Here is a 13,066-nt window from a genome sequence, read left to right as displayed (position 1 = left end):
TGTTCTTTTCAATTTGTTCTAATTCATCTTCCATTGCTTTTATCCAATGTTCATCTTGACATGATTCAATAACAGATGTTGGTTCAATTTGAGAAATTAAGCATACCTCTTCATTTGCCAGTCTTCCTTTTGTCATAACACCTTGATACATATTCCCAATTATTTGATTTTTTGAGTGATTCAGTATTACATACCTGGGTTTATTCACATGTTGTTGTTCTTCAGTCACTGTGGAATTCTCTGATGATGTCGGTGTGACTGGAACCACATTCTGTTCTAGTGCAATTTGTATTGGTTCATTTATGATCATCTCAACTGCTAGTTCAAAATCTACAGACATTGAATTTCCTCTAAAGTGTTCATCTATCTTCACATTAGCACTTTCAATGATCTTTTGGAATCTTTTATTAAAATATCTATATGCCTTGCTCTTAGATGAATAACCAAGAAATATTTCTTCATCACTTCTAGGATCAAATTTGCCAACATACTCATCTCTCCTAATATAGCATTTGCTTCCAAATATTTTGAAGTATTTAAGAGTAGGAGTATTACCAAACCATATTTCATAAGGGCTCTTACCAGTTTCACCTTTTATGTGAACTCTGTTGAAAGTGTAAACCGTTGTATTCACTGCTTCTCTCCAGTACACATGAGGTAGATTTGCTTCCAATATCATGCTTCTAGCAGCTTCCAGAATAGTTATGTTCTTCCTTTCCACAAATCTATTCTGCTGAGGTGTCCGAGGTGCTGATAGTTGTCTTTTGATTCCATTCACTTCATAGAATGTATTAAATTCCTTAGATGTAAATTCTCCTCCTTTATCAGATCTCAAACACTTGATTTTCTTACTAGTTTCATTCTCTACCATTGCCTTGATTAACTTGAATTTTCCAAAAGCCTCTAATTTCTCCCTGAGAAAAGTAACCCATCACATTCTAGAATAATCATCAATAATTAGCATAAAATATCTATCTCCCTATAGACTTCTTGTTCTTGCCGGATCACACAAGTCAGTATGAATTAAATCAAGAACATTATTGGATTTATCAGAAATACTCTTAAAGGTTGTTCTAACTTGCTTTCCCATTTGAAATTCCTTACATACCAGATTATGAGGTTTCACAATCTTAGGTAAATCCCTTACTTCCTTAGTTGAACTGATCTTTACAATGCAATCATAATTTACATGAAAGAGTCTCTTATGCCATAACCAAGTTTCATCAATATGTGCAATCAAACATGTCTTATCACTATTGTTCAAATGAAAGATATTACCTTTAGTCTAATTACCAGTTGCAATCTCCAATCGATTTCTGTTCATGATTTTGCATTTTCCATTCTTGAATTGTAATTGAAATCCCTTCTCAACTAATTGACCAACACTCAAAAGATTATGCTTCAAACCTTCAACATAATAAACATTGTCAGTATTGTGCTTACCATCCCAAGATATAGTGCCTTTTCCTTTGATTAAACAAGCTTTATCATCGCCAAATATTACTAGACCTCCATTATATTCTTGAAAAGATAAGAATTTACTTTTATCACCCGTCATATGATGTGAACATCCACTATCAATGATCCATTCATAGTTTTCCTCAATTTTAGCTGCCAGGGTGTGCTCTGCTGATGGGACAGTAGGTTCTAGTTGATCTTCTTTTATTGCAACAAATGCCCATCCATTGTCTGTCAGTTATTCATTAGAATCATCTGTAACTCCTTCATCAGCATAGTAGCAGGATTTATCTATGTTCTTCTTGAATCTGTATCTCTGATATTTAGGGTTAGGCTTATATATTCTTCTAGCTTCCTCTCTCAATCTTGCATGTCTATCAAGACATGTAGATGCTATATGACCAAATTTATTGTAATTAAAACATTTAAATGGTGCTTTACCTTCATATTTACTTCCAACTGGACCTTTAGGCATTTTCCTTGCAAATAGTGCTTTAAGTTCTTCTAGTCCTTCATTTTCCCTTCTGATATCTTCAAGTTCTTTTGCATAAAGTGCTTTCCAATCAAATTTGTCAAATGATGATGATGATGTTGCAGATGATGATGCTCTGAAGGCTAAATCTATCTTAACTGTAGCAACAGGACCAAATTCCTCAAGCTCAAATGTTGAAAGTTTTCCAACCAAGGTATCTCTAGATACTGATGTATTAGGAATTGTTCTCAACTCATTAGTAGCAGTTACTTTCATTTTGTAAGTAGATGGAAAAGCTCTTAAAAATTTAGAAACAATTTCATCTTCACTTAAGGCTCCTCCACAATATTGTATTCCTAAAACAATTTCATTAACTCTTTCCATAAAAGTAGAAATTCTTTCATCTTCTTCCATTTTCAAATTTTCATACCTGACCTGATAACATTGAAGTTTTGCAATTTTGATAGTGGTATCTCCTTCATTCAATGTTTAAAATTTATCCCAAATAGCTTTAGTAGTAGATTGGTTTGATAATCCCATATTTGTTGATCTGATAATGCGCTCAAAAGTGCTTCTCTTGCTTTGCAATCATGCTCTTGATCCTTACCCAATGTTGGTGGATTAGGTTGATTCGGAGTAGGACCAACATAGCCATTCTTTATAACTTCCCATATGCCTCTTCCAATGCAATTCAGAAGTGTCTCCATTCTGATCTTCCATATACCATAGTTAGTTCCATCAAGTTTCAGACTGTCCTTCCTAAAAATATTTATTTCCATAGGATCTCCTCAAGCTGTTAGGCTTCTACAAAAAGAGAACTTAGCTCTGATACCAATTGTTCAAAACCAGAAGGACAAATGAGAGGGGGGGGGGGGGGTGAATCAGTTTTCAATGAATTTCAACCCAATTATAACTTAATAGAACATAATAATTAATACCGGTAAACCAAACTTAATGCCGATTAACAGATTAGCAGTTAATATTAATACCGGTGAAACTTAATGCATGAAACAGAAAGAGAATCAACATCCACAACACATAACACATAGATTTTGATGTGGAAACCCTGTAAGGGGAAAAACCATGGTGGGAAACCTTACCCATAATCAGATGATACTACGAAAAATAGTATGTGTCTACAAATGGGGTCTGCACATGCAAAAAGGCCAACCGCCTAGAGCACACTACTCAAATAGGAGTCGCAATGACTACAGTAGGATGGTTAAATCCTAGAATAATGTACTGCTCAAAATAGCATCTCCTATGCTCGATTTAGTTTGGTTAAGCTCTAAAAAACACCTTCAAACCTTCCTTGAATGTTTCTCTATGGTCTTCTCATATGATCTTCAATATTCACACATACCATGTTACAATACCATACCATAACCATATCATATGTTTATCTCATAAATGAGATCTTACATAAATTTACAAAACCTAAGACCAAATGTGTAGGTTGGCTCACTAAGAATATTACAATTAAATTAATTACAAATAAGTCTTGATGCGATACAACATGTCGGCTCAATACAATTACAACAACATCCAATCAATAAATCATCTCCATAACGTGTCATGTTGATCTGGAATAGATAATGTATACCGGTCCATAGCCTAGACCATTCTTCCGGTAACAAAAAATTTGTCAACCTGATTAGACTAATAACCAAAACACCAAAACCAAGTATCCAAACCATGTCTTAGACATAATCAAGTGATCTCCAGATGATAACAAGTCATCATCAGTGTTGGTGAACCATATAACCTGCCAGCGATAATACACCAGTGACTATGCATAAGTCATTGACCTTACCGGTGAACACAATGTGTTGTTTGAACAGTAAAATAATATAACCATAGTTCCATATCAACAATGTAGATCTCTAGAAGGATAAGTGTTGACATCAATGACAAAACCAATGCAACACATTTATAAAACCAACAAATACTTCTAGACCTTTAATTCACTTCAACTTTGCATCGCATTTGCATCGAAGATCCATGCAACACAAAAACTTTGTCACACACTATATACAAATGATTTTACCATTATATATACACTAGATCAATAATATCCTATACTAGGTCAAACAGAAAAAGAACGTAATGTGTACAAATAACAACCCAAAATATGTCATCGAAAAGGTAGAAGAGGTGTGTGAGGATTCACACCAAGTCGACACAACTTCAAAATATTACCAAGAGACTTTACACTCAACCTCTTGGACCAAAAAACATAAGACGGTACAAACTAATATGCAAAGTTCAAAGCATCTTAACTCAGACCCAAAAATAAAATAAGCGGTCCACCAAAAGCAAAGCACAACATCTTAGGTATAATAATGACTGACCTATAATATTCTTGAAACAATATCAGGATGAGGAAAGCAACATATTCCTCCACATACTCCTAGGATCAACACTAGAAGTGATAGACAATAATTTCGCTCATGAACCAACCAATCAAACAACTGACAAAACTAAAGTCAGGTTGAAGGATAATTGTTTAATAGTAAACATGACTATCTAAGACATATCCAAAGTAGACACAAATTCTGGTCAACCTATCCATCAAAACAGTCATTAGAGAAAACATCAGAGCTTCTAGACCAAACGAAGAACGTTAAACTTCTAGAACCACTTTATATCATCGACCTAAATTAGATGATACATTATCAATCTACCAATACTTCTATAGCATACAATTGTCATGAACAATAGTTCATAACAACATGTCCAGACCAACAATATCTAGACCAACAACACCACTTATCTAGATCACCAACAATAGTTTAGGCATCAATGACAACAAAGACTCATAAATGTGTAACATATTTTTAATGTCAACCTTATTTGTCTTTATTTATTGTGTTCCTTATCTATAATTATATGTCTTTTGAGATACTTATGTGCAGTTTACCTATGAGATACTCATTCTACATAAATGGTTCCACCTAGATCTTTAATATAAATAGTAAATTTATTTAATATAAATGGTTCCACCTAAATGTTTTGTATGCTCATGCTACATGCACCTATCTTTATAAATGGTGTTATCTTGTGTGAATATGTGGTCATTTACTAAGCCTTTAGTCATCCATATACACATATATTCCTACATATACTTGTCCCCCACATTATCCTTATACACATAAACTCAAATACATTCACTCAATTCATGCATTTATCATACTATTACCTACACTTACTCTCGTTCTAGATTTTATGCACTTGTTATGCCAAAAACTAGTCCAACACTTAGACATGCATTATTTAGGTGTGAGTTATATGATCTTGATGATCATTTTACTTTCCCATTGCTTATGATTTACATGCTTAATCACTTTTATATTCTCATATATATGACATAATGCAATAAAATAGGTATAGATCGAGAAACTTTTCCCTTCATACCCTATTTCTACTTTCACATATGATAGATGGAATAGAAAAATATGTAACCAATTTTATCAACCTAAATTTTATATAAAAAATAGACATGTTAAAAAAAGAAAAAGAAAAAGTAAGTAAAAGAGAAAACATTGAAATAAATAAATCATATGTTATTTTATTGTTTCTTTGCAAGGAATGGTAATTCCCCAAGGAGGGAACAACCCTAAAATGAGGAGGTTCTAGTCTCCCATTTTATGGGGCCTCTAGTTTATGGGTGGTCATTGCTACCACAATGCCCAACCCTTTTGGGTTGTGATTCTATGGTGGGCATGTTTCCTCCATAGGTCCTAACCCTTGGAGATGAGGTTTCAAACCCTCAAGAATCCCCCCTAAACTAGCAAAAATATTTGTGTGTTTGAATATAAACAACAAAAAATGAGACAAAATAATAATAAATGGTGTGGCTTTTAAACTTCTTGATATAATGGCTATTTCTCTTGCTTAGATGGTCTTAAATTCACTCCTACATAATTAGTGTTTTGTAGAAGTTACCAACACTAAAAAAAAATGAAGAAGAAATTTTTTATTGCTACAACATAAAAAATAGAAGAGGAAAATAATCATAAATAAAGAGATTTAAATTAGGGTTTCTTACCTTTTGATAATCCAATTTTTTTTATTTCTTTCACATTAGAATGAAATTTATTATCATTATTTGTGCTTCGTTCTTTTATTTGGCCAAATATTTAAATTTTCTGATATAGATTTTGTTTATCCTTTTTTTTTTAAGATTTGGCTTATTCCTTATGAGTATGCTTTTCCTCTCTTTGATATTTACGTTTTTTATTATTTATCATTTTATTTTCTTATATAGATAATAAATACAAAATGATTATAATTAATATTTCAATATAAATAAGTAATTACATTATGTGTATGAATATTATAATGAAATAATTAAGAAGTGTAATTTTTAAATTTGTATTGGTAAGTACCATCAAGTGGGTAACTCAAGTATACATCAAAATGACAAAAAAGATGAAAATCCAACTACTCAATAGATGAGTGTGCATGTAATACATTAATTACTTGGAACCTTGAGGTCCATCAAAAAAATATATGTACCCTTTGAGATCTCCAAGGTACATACGAGTTGTAGAGGAGAAAGCACGTCAACATAGTGATTGATAAAAAAAGGGTGAATGATTTCATGTTGTTATGGGTCAAGCTATAATTGAATAGAGATATATTGCTTCAATGGTGATATTTTGTTGTCACCAAATACTCCATTAAAAAACCCATTTTTTTGACTACTGATTAAAAAAAATGAATTAGTAAGATTTATCTTGTACTTTGGACTTGAGAAAAGTGTCAAGGCAAAAAGCTTTCCCTAACATTTTTTACTAGAATAAGAGTGAAATTCATCAAGATATCCTCAAGTAAAATTCCACAATCAATATGTTTACCAATGAACATTGTATTGACCAATAGTTTATTGGATATCATTGATGACACGCTTCACTTTCCCATTGAAAAATTTGTGAATATTAGACATTGCATCCTCCAAGAAATATTTGCATTCATTTTCAAAGACTACTTTCTACATCATTATTTCAACTATTCTTTCACTATCCTAATATAAATAGCTAGTTAGCACAACAACACACTACCCATGGTAAAATAAATAAGAGATATAGTTACCAAATTTATTGGTTTCAAAGAAGGAAGAATTCATCTCTAATAACAACCACCTTATTCTTGCAAGGATCTGTAACAAAAGTATAGCTAGTTCATAGCCTAATTGGGTATTATAATTCACCTTTCCCTAGCAAAGTCATGATTTACCAAATTGTTGTAGCCTTATCTATTTCTCTACACATATGTGCAATAGAGAGCCCATCCAGATTCACAAGAATAACCAAATTATATCAATCTATTTTTGGAGCCACCCATTCATGGTACTTTTCTTTTTAATTATATTTATGCATAGTTTTGAATTGCCTTCTATATCTAATATATTAATTTCCTTTCACTCATATGATTTTAATGTTCAAAGAGAACCTCTAGTTTAGATAATTTTGTTAGTAACATGACAAAGTAAAATAAAATAACTTTTAAATGAATAAAATAGTTTCGAATTGATATCTCTCACATTTTTTTAGATAGATGTATTTAAGATATACATACTAGTGTAGATTGATTTAAAGGATTTAATTTACTTGATTTGCATCTAATTGATTTTGAAAAAGTGCATTTTAATTAGATACTTATGTACTTAGTCTGGTGAATGGTAATTATGTATTCTCTTCAATAATTACAAAAGAAGTACAAAAATAATTGTAGAGTCAATTTTATAAAATTTCTTTAACACTTAGGTCATAACCTTCAAATTATTATCCAAGTGATGAATTCATCAAATGGACAAACTACCTCTCGCTATTACTGGATATAATGCCTTAGTCTCCTTTACAAGATACATTACAATTATCATTATTAAATACATTATGGTTATCATTGTTTTTTATTAATGAAAAAGCAGGTTTTGAAGGGGCCCCGAAACCCTATACAAGCAAGATTAAAATAGCAAAGCCACAAGAAACAGAGAGAAATAGAACAAAAGGAAGAAACCAATGGAAAATCGGGAAAAACCCACAAAAGCCCCTAAAAGCTAGCAGGCCATCCAGGAATCAAATTTTATCCAGGGCTTTAACTAGGGTGCTGCTAATTTCTTGCAGCTCTTTGATGTTGTCTTTGAGGTTGGGAGGGTCCTTGGCTATAGCAGCCACAACTTTCTTGATACTGGCCCTAGTTCTCTTAGCAGTTCTGCCCATTAGGGTAGCATCACCACCACTTCCAGTCTGGATGGTCTCCTCCCCCAAGTCAAGGTCCACAACCGGTTTAGGAGAATGGTCAAAGACCTTGGCAATGTCTTCTAGGTTTTTGGTGACAACAAAGAGGATACTTGGGATAATTCCCAGTAGATTTTTCATTGCTTCTTTTCCCTCTTCCAGCGATTTTACCTTATTCTCCATTTCATGCTTCTAGTTAGTATGCTCTCTGTTTTCATCCTCCCTCTTTTTATCTGAGTTTATCCCTTTCTTCTCTAGGTTTTTTCAAGGTTTCATAAGTCCATTTGTCGAAATTCATTCTGGCCTCCGAGAGCTTCTTGAGATTATCCAGGATAAGCCCCTCGCTAGCACTATCCTTAGCCTTGCTATCCCCTTCCTTAGCCACGTTCTTCTCGGAGCATTTGTTTGTTTCCTTCTCAGAGTTAACTTCGGTTTCCTGATTATCCTTGGGAGCCATCTCTTCCATCAGATGGCTATTGTCCTTACCAGGGTGATCACTTGGAATAGGGCTATCTTGACCAGGCTCGAAATCTCCACTTTCTTCCTCATTGCCCAATTCTTCTTCCTTCCAGTTGTCTTCTCCGTTAAAGTCATCTGTCTCCATACCATTGCTTTTCTTGACGATGTCCTCAGTTTCCAACCCAGGGGAGCTTTTCCTTTTCTTGCTAGATGACACCTTCTCCTTGCTAGTATCTCCCTCTTCCATCCTCCTTTTACCAGGGGAGGCAGAAATCCACTTATTTTCCTATAGAGCGAGGGTTTTACAATGCTCATAGATGAGCAACAGGAGCCTGCAGTGGAGAATCGGGCTCGAAGGGTTCATCATGTGTTTGTTCAGGGACCTGGAGAGGGATTGAAAAAGGTAGTAGGGCAAAGACACTTTTTTGTCATGTCTGAAATGGTTCAAGAGCATGAAGTGGTAAGTGTGGGCCCTAGAGAAATGGCCTTCAATCATAATATGCTCCATGATTTCATTTAGGACCCAGCCCCACAACTTCTTGATGTTTGCAGCATTGTAGTAGCCCTCGATAGCCTTGTTGATTTTGGCTTGCTCTTTCTCTTTTTGTAGGAACAGGGTAACTACATTGTTGGAGACCTTGAGGTCTCGAAAGAAGTTGAGCCCGGAGTGGGGCATACCAGTTATAGTAGAAATAAGCTCAGCATCCAACTTAAATTTAACTTCGTAAAGTTTAAAAGAGCCATTAGACCAGTTTTCAGAAATCTTGGAAACAACTAGATTGACCCTACCATTGTCATAGTCCTCAAGCTTTTCCATGAAGCTGGTGAGATGGCCCTTCTCCAGCTTTGCCCAGACTTTGGGCATTTATTTCCAGGTCGATGTGTTGTCAGGTTCTTCGCGTCTGAGATCTCCTCCCATTTTCAGATGTAGGATGTCGACTCTGTTTCTCTGCAAATTTAGAACTTCTTTCCCTTTGCAACTCAGAATATCGCCCTGAGTAACCCACAAAGCATGCGGCAATTTTTTGGAAATAGTAAGAGATCTACCACAGTGCCAGGTAATGATGGCCTTTCTAATGAGGCGTGAGTGGTGCTTATTACTTGTCATAATTTAATTGTCCTTCTTGCCCCGTATAACGGTCCTTTCTAAGAATCTCTTTAATGTTTAAATTGAGATCATCCTCATGCCAAATCATTTGAACATCATAATTAACTCCAACATTCGCTAAATAGTCAGCAACACTATTTTGCTCTTTGTAGGCATGTCGTATAATAATTTCTTTGAAACTGGCAATAATCTCTATAGCTTTCATGATGATATTCTCAATGGACCAAGAAGGCTCCGATTCCCCCTTTAAGCACTTAATAATATTAAGTGAATCCCCCTCAAGCCATATTTTGTCATAATTAAGATTTTTGGCTATAATTAAAGTATTGAAGGTAGCAAAAGCTTCAACAAAATGACTAGTTTGATTCCCCAGAGGACTAGCCACTGCCTTAAGGTAGCTTCCAGCAAAATTCTTGATTATGCCTCCATATCCAGCTTTACCTGGATTTCCTTTAGAAGCCCAATCGAAGTTGGCCTTAATCCATCCTTATGGGGGGAAACACTAGACAAGACCTTCTCTGCCTTTCTCCTTACTAGTAGTGGTGATGGAAAGGTTCCATCTGTCTTTGAAATCCTCTTTAGCAACATTTCCCTGATCAGTGCCATAGAGGCATTCAAAAATACTTCTATAGATTTTGTTTGCAACCACTTCAAGAATAGCCCTTTTATCTATGAAAATCCTGTTGTTTCTCTCTTTCCAAATATTCTAGATAATAATTGGCAGAGTAAGTCTCCAGATCTCCACAATTTCAGGATTAGAGTTAGGACAATACCATTGAAGCCAAGTGTCACCAAGAGAATTCAGGAAGACCCAGCTTAGGTTCCACTTGGTCATGATGATTTTCCAGATGTCATGGCTAAAAGAGCATTGATTGAGAATATGGCAAGCTGTCTCTTCTTCCCTGCAATAGAGAGAACACATGTTAGGAAAAATGATGCCTCTTTTATGAAGATTATCCAAGGTTAATATCTTATTTTGGATGAAAATCCAAAAGAAGATGTTGATTTTGGGAACTAAATTCTTATTCCAAAATTTAGCCCAGATGGGAGTGGCTTCCTCTAGGACATTATGAATAGCTACAGTAGAGGAAACAAAGTATTTCCCATCCAAAGTTTTCCCCCAAATTAGAATGTCATCTTTGTTGTCTCTAGGGATTTTAGTAGAAAGAGCTATCTGAAGGAACTTGAGATCCGGGCTCTACTGGCTGAAGTCAATCCAATCCCCATTTTTCCAGTAATCTCTTACCATTTCACCATACCTGCATTTGAAGTTGTCTTTCCAATCTTTGATGATAGGGATATCCTTTAGAGGTTTATCTAGGATCCATCTATCTTCCCAAAATCTAATTTTCCTCCCATCCCCAAGGTTCCAGGTTCTGCCAGCAGCTACCCAGCCTTTAGCAGATTGCACTGCATTCCAAATGGCAGATCCATCAACAGAGAAAGAATTGTCAAAGAATTCTTCCTCAGAAGGTTGCATATAGAGGTATTTGTTTTTCCAAATAGAGTTCCATTCTCTTTCCTCCCCTTTGAATCTCCAAATTTGTTTGGCTAATAAAGCTTCATTCATGGAGCTAATGCTCCTTAAGCCCAGCCCACCTAAGGCCTTAGGGGTACAAATGTTATTCCAGGTTATAAGGGGGATTCTGTTTTTAGCTTCCACTCTTGACCAAAGGAACTTTTTTTGGATTCTATCAATAGCTTCAGCAAACTTTGAGGGGATTTTGAACAAGCTAAGAGCATACACAAGAAGATTTTGGAGAGTGGATTTGAGCATAGTGACTGTTAGGGTTTCAAGCAGATTCAAAGCAAATATGAACTAATAATTATATGCAGATTTAAATACAAAAGATAAAAAAATAAAACAGGACATAGATAACATAGAGATTTAACGTGGTTCACCCAAAATGGGTTACATCCACCATACACAGTCGTCCAATCTTTCTTATTATCTAGAAAAAATAGTACATCAACCTTATAATGCCTTAAGCATCCCAGTCGCTTATAACTTGCATTTTTAGGGCAACAAACAAAGTCGACCTTTTTAGGGTTTTATTACAATGCTGATTTTCATCAACGAAAAATGGCAAAAAAAAATTTCTTGGGGTTGTCGCCCTTGAACTCCCACTTTTCTCAGGGGTTGCTGCCCCTGAACCCCTACCCAGGGCTCGGCCCAGCCCCGGACCCCAGTGAGGATACGTGCTAAGTGTACAGTACTTTGCTGATCAGTCACCACATTTCAACAATCTCCCACTTGGAGACTGATTAGGCTCCACATTGAACAATCTCCCACTTGGAGACTGATACTACATGACACCACTGTACATACAACATCTGCTAGATAAAACACTAGGACTTGACTGGTATAAATTCCACAATTATCAATCAAGAAGACCAACAAAAATTGATGAAGAAATCAGCTTCTCCTATGGAACTGCCTTCATGAAAATATTGGTAGGATTCTCACTTGTGTGAATCTTCTCAAGCCGTAACTGACCCTCCTCCAAAATAGTCCGGATGAAGTGGTACCTGAGCTGAATGTGCTTTGTCCTTGAATGAAAAGAAGAGTTCTTCGCAAGATGAATGGCACTCTGGCTATCAGTATACAATGGGCTATCCTCTTGTGTCTAACCCAATTCCTCCAAAAAACATTGCAACCAAATCATCTCCTTGCTGGCTTCTGTAGCAGCAACATACTCAGCTTCAGTGGTTGAAAGTGCAACAACCTTTTGCAGCCTAGAAATCCAACTGACTACGGTCCCCCCTATAGTAAAAACATACCCTATAGTACTCCTCTGTGAATCAATATCACCCGCCAGATTAGAGTCAACAAATCCACTTAGAGAAGCATTAGATCCTTTGAAACATAATTCCTTCGTATTAGTTCCTTTCAAATACCGAAGAATCCATTTCATAGCATTTCAATGTTCCATACCCAGATTACTCATAAACCTGCTCACAACTCCCATTGCATGTGCAATATCTGGCCTTGTGCATACCATTGCATACATCAAACTGCCAACAACTGATGAATACGGGATGTTAGACATTTTATTAACCTCTTCCTGTGCCTTTGGGCACATCTCCTTAGTCAATTTGAAATGACTAGCCGAAGGTGTACTAACTGCTTTTGCATCCTGCATGTTAAATTTTTTCAACACCTTCTTTATATACTCTTTTTGGGACAAATTCAAGGTTCTATTTTTCCTGTCCCATGTAATCCTCATACCGAGAATTTGCTTAGCTGCACCCAAATCATTCATAGCAAATGACCTGGCTAATTTCTGTTTAAGATCATTTATATGTTGCATGTTTGACCCAGCAACA

This window comes from Cryptomeria japonica, chromosome 2, assembly GCF_030272615.1.
Source record: "Cryptomeria japonica chromosome 2, Sugi_1.0, whole genome shotgun sequence".
Lineage (NCBI taxonomy): Eukaryota > Viridiplantae > Streptophyta > Pinopsida > Cupressales > Cupressaceae > Cryptomeria > Cryptomeria japonica.
The sequence above is the reverse complement of the archived record's forward strand: the minus strand, read 5'-3'. Positions refer to the sequence as shown.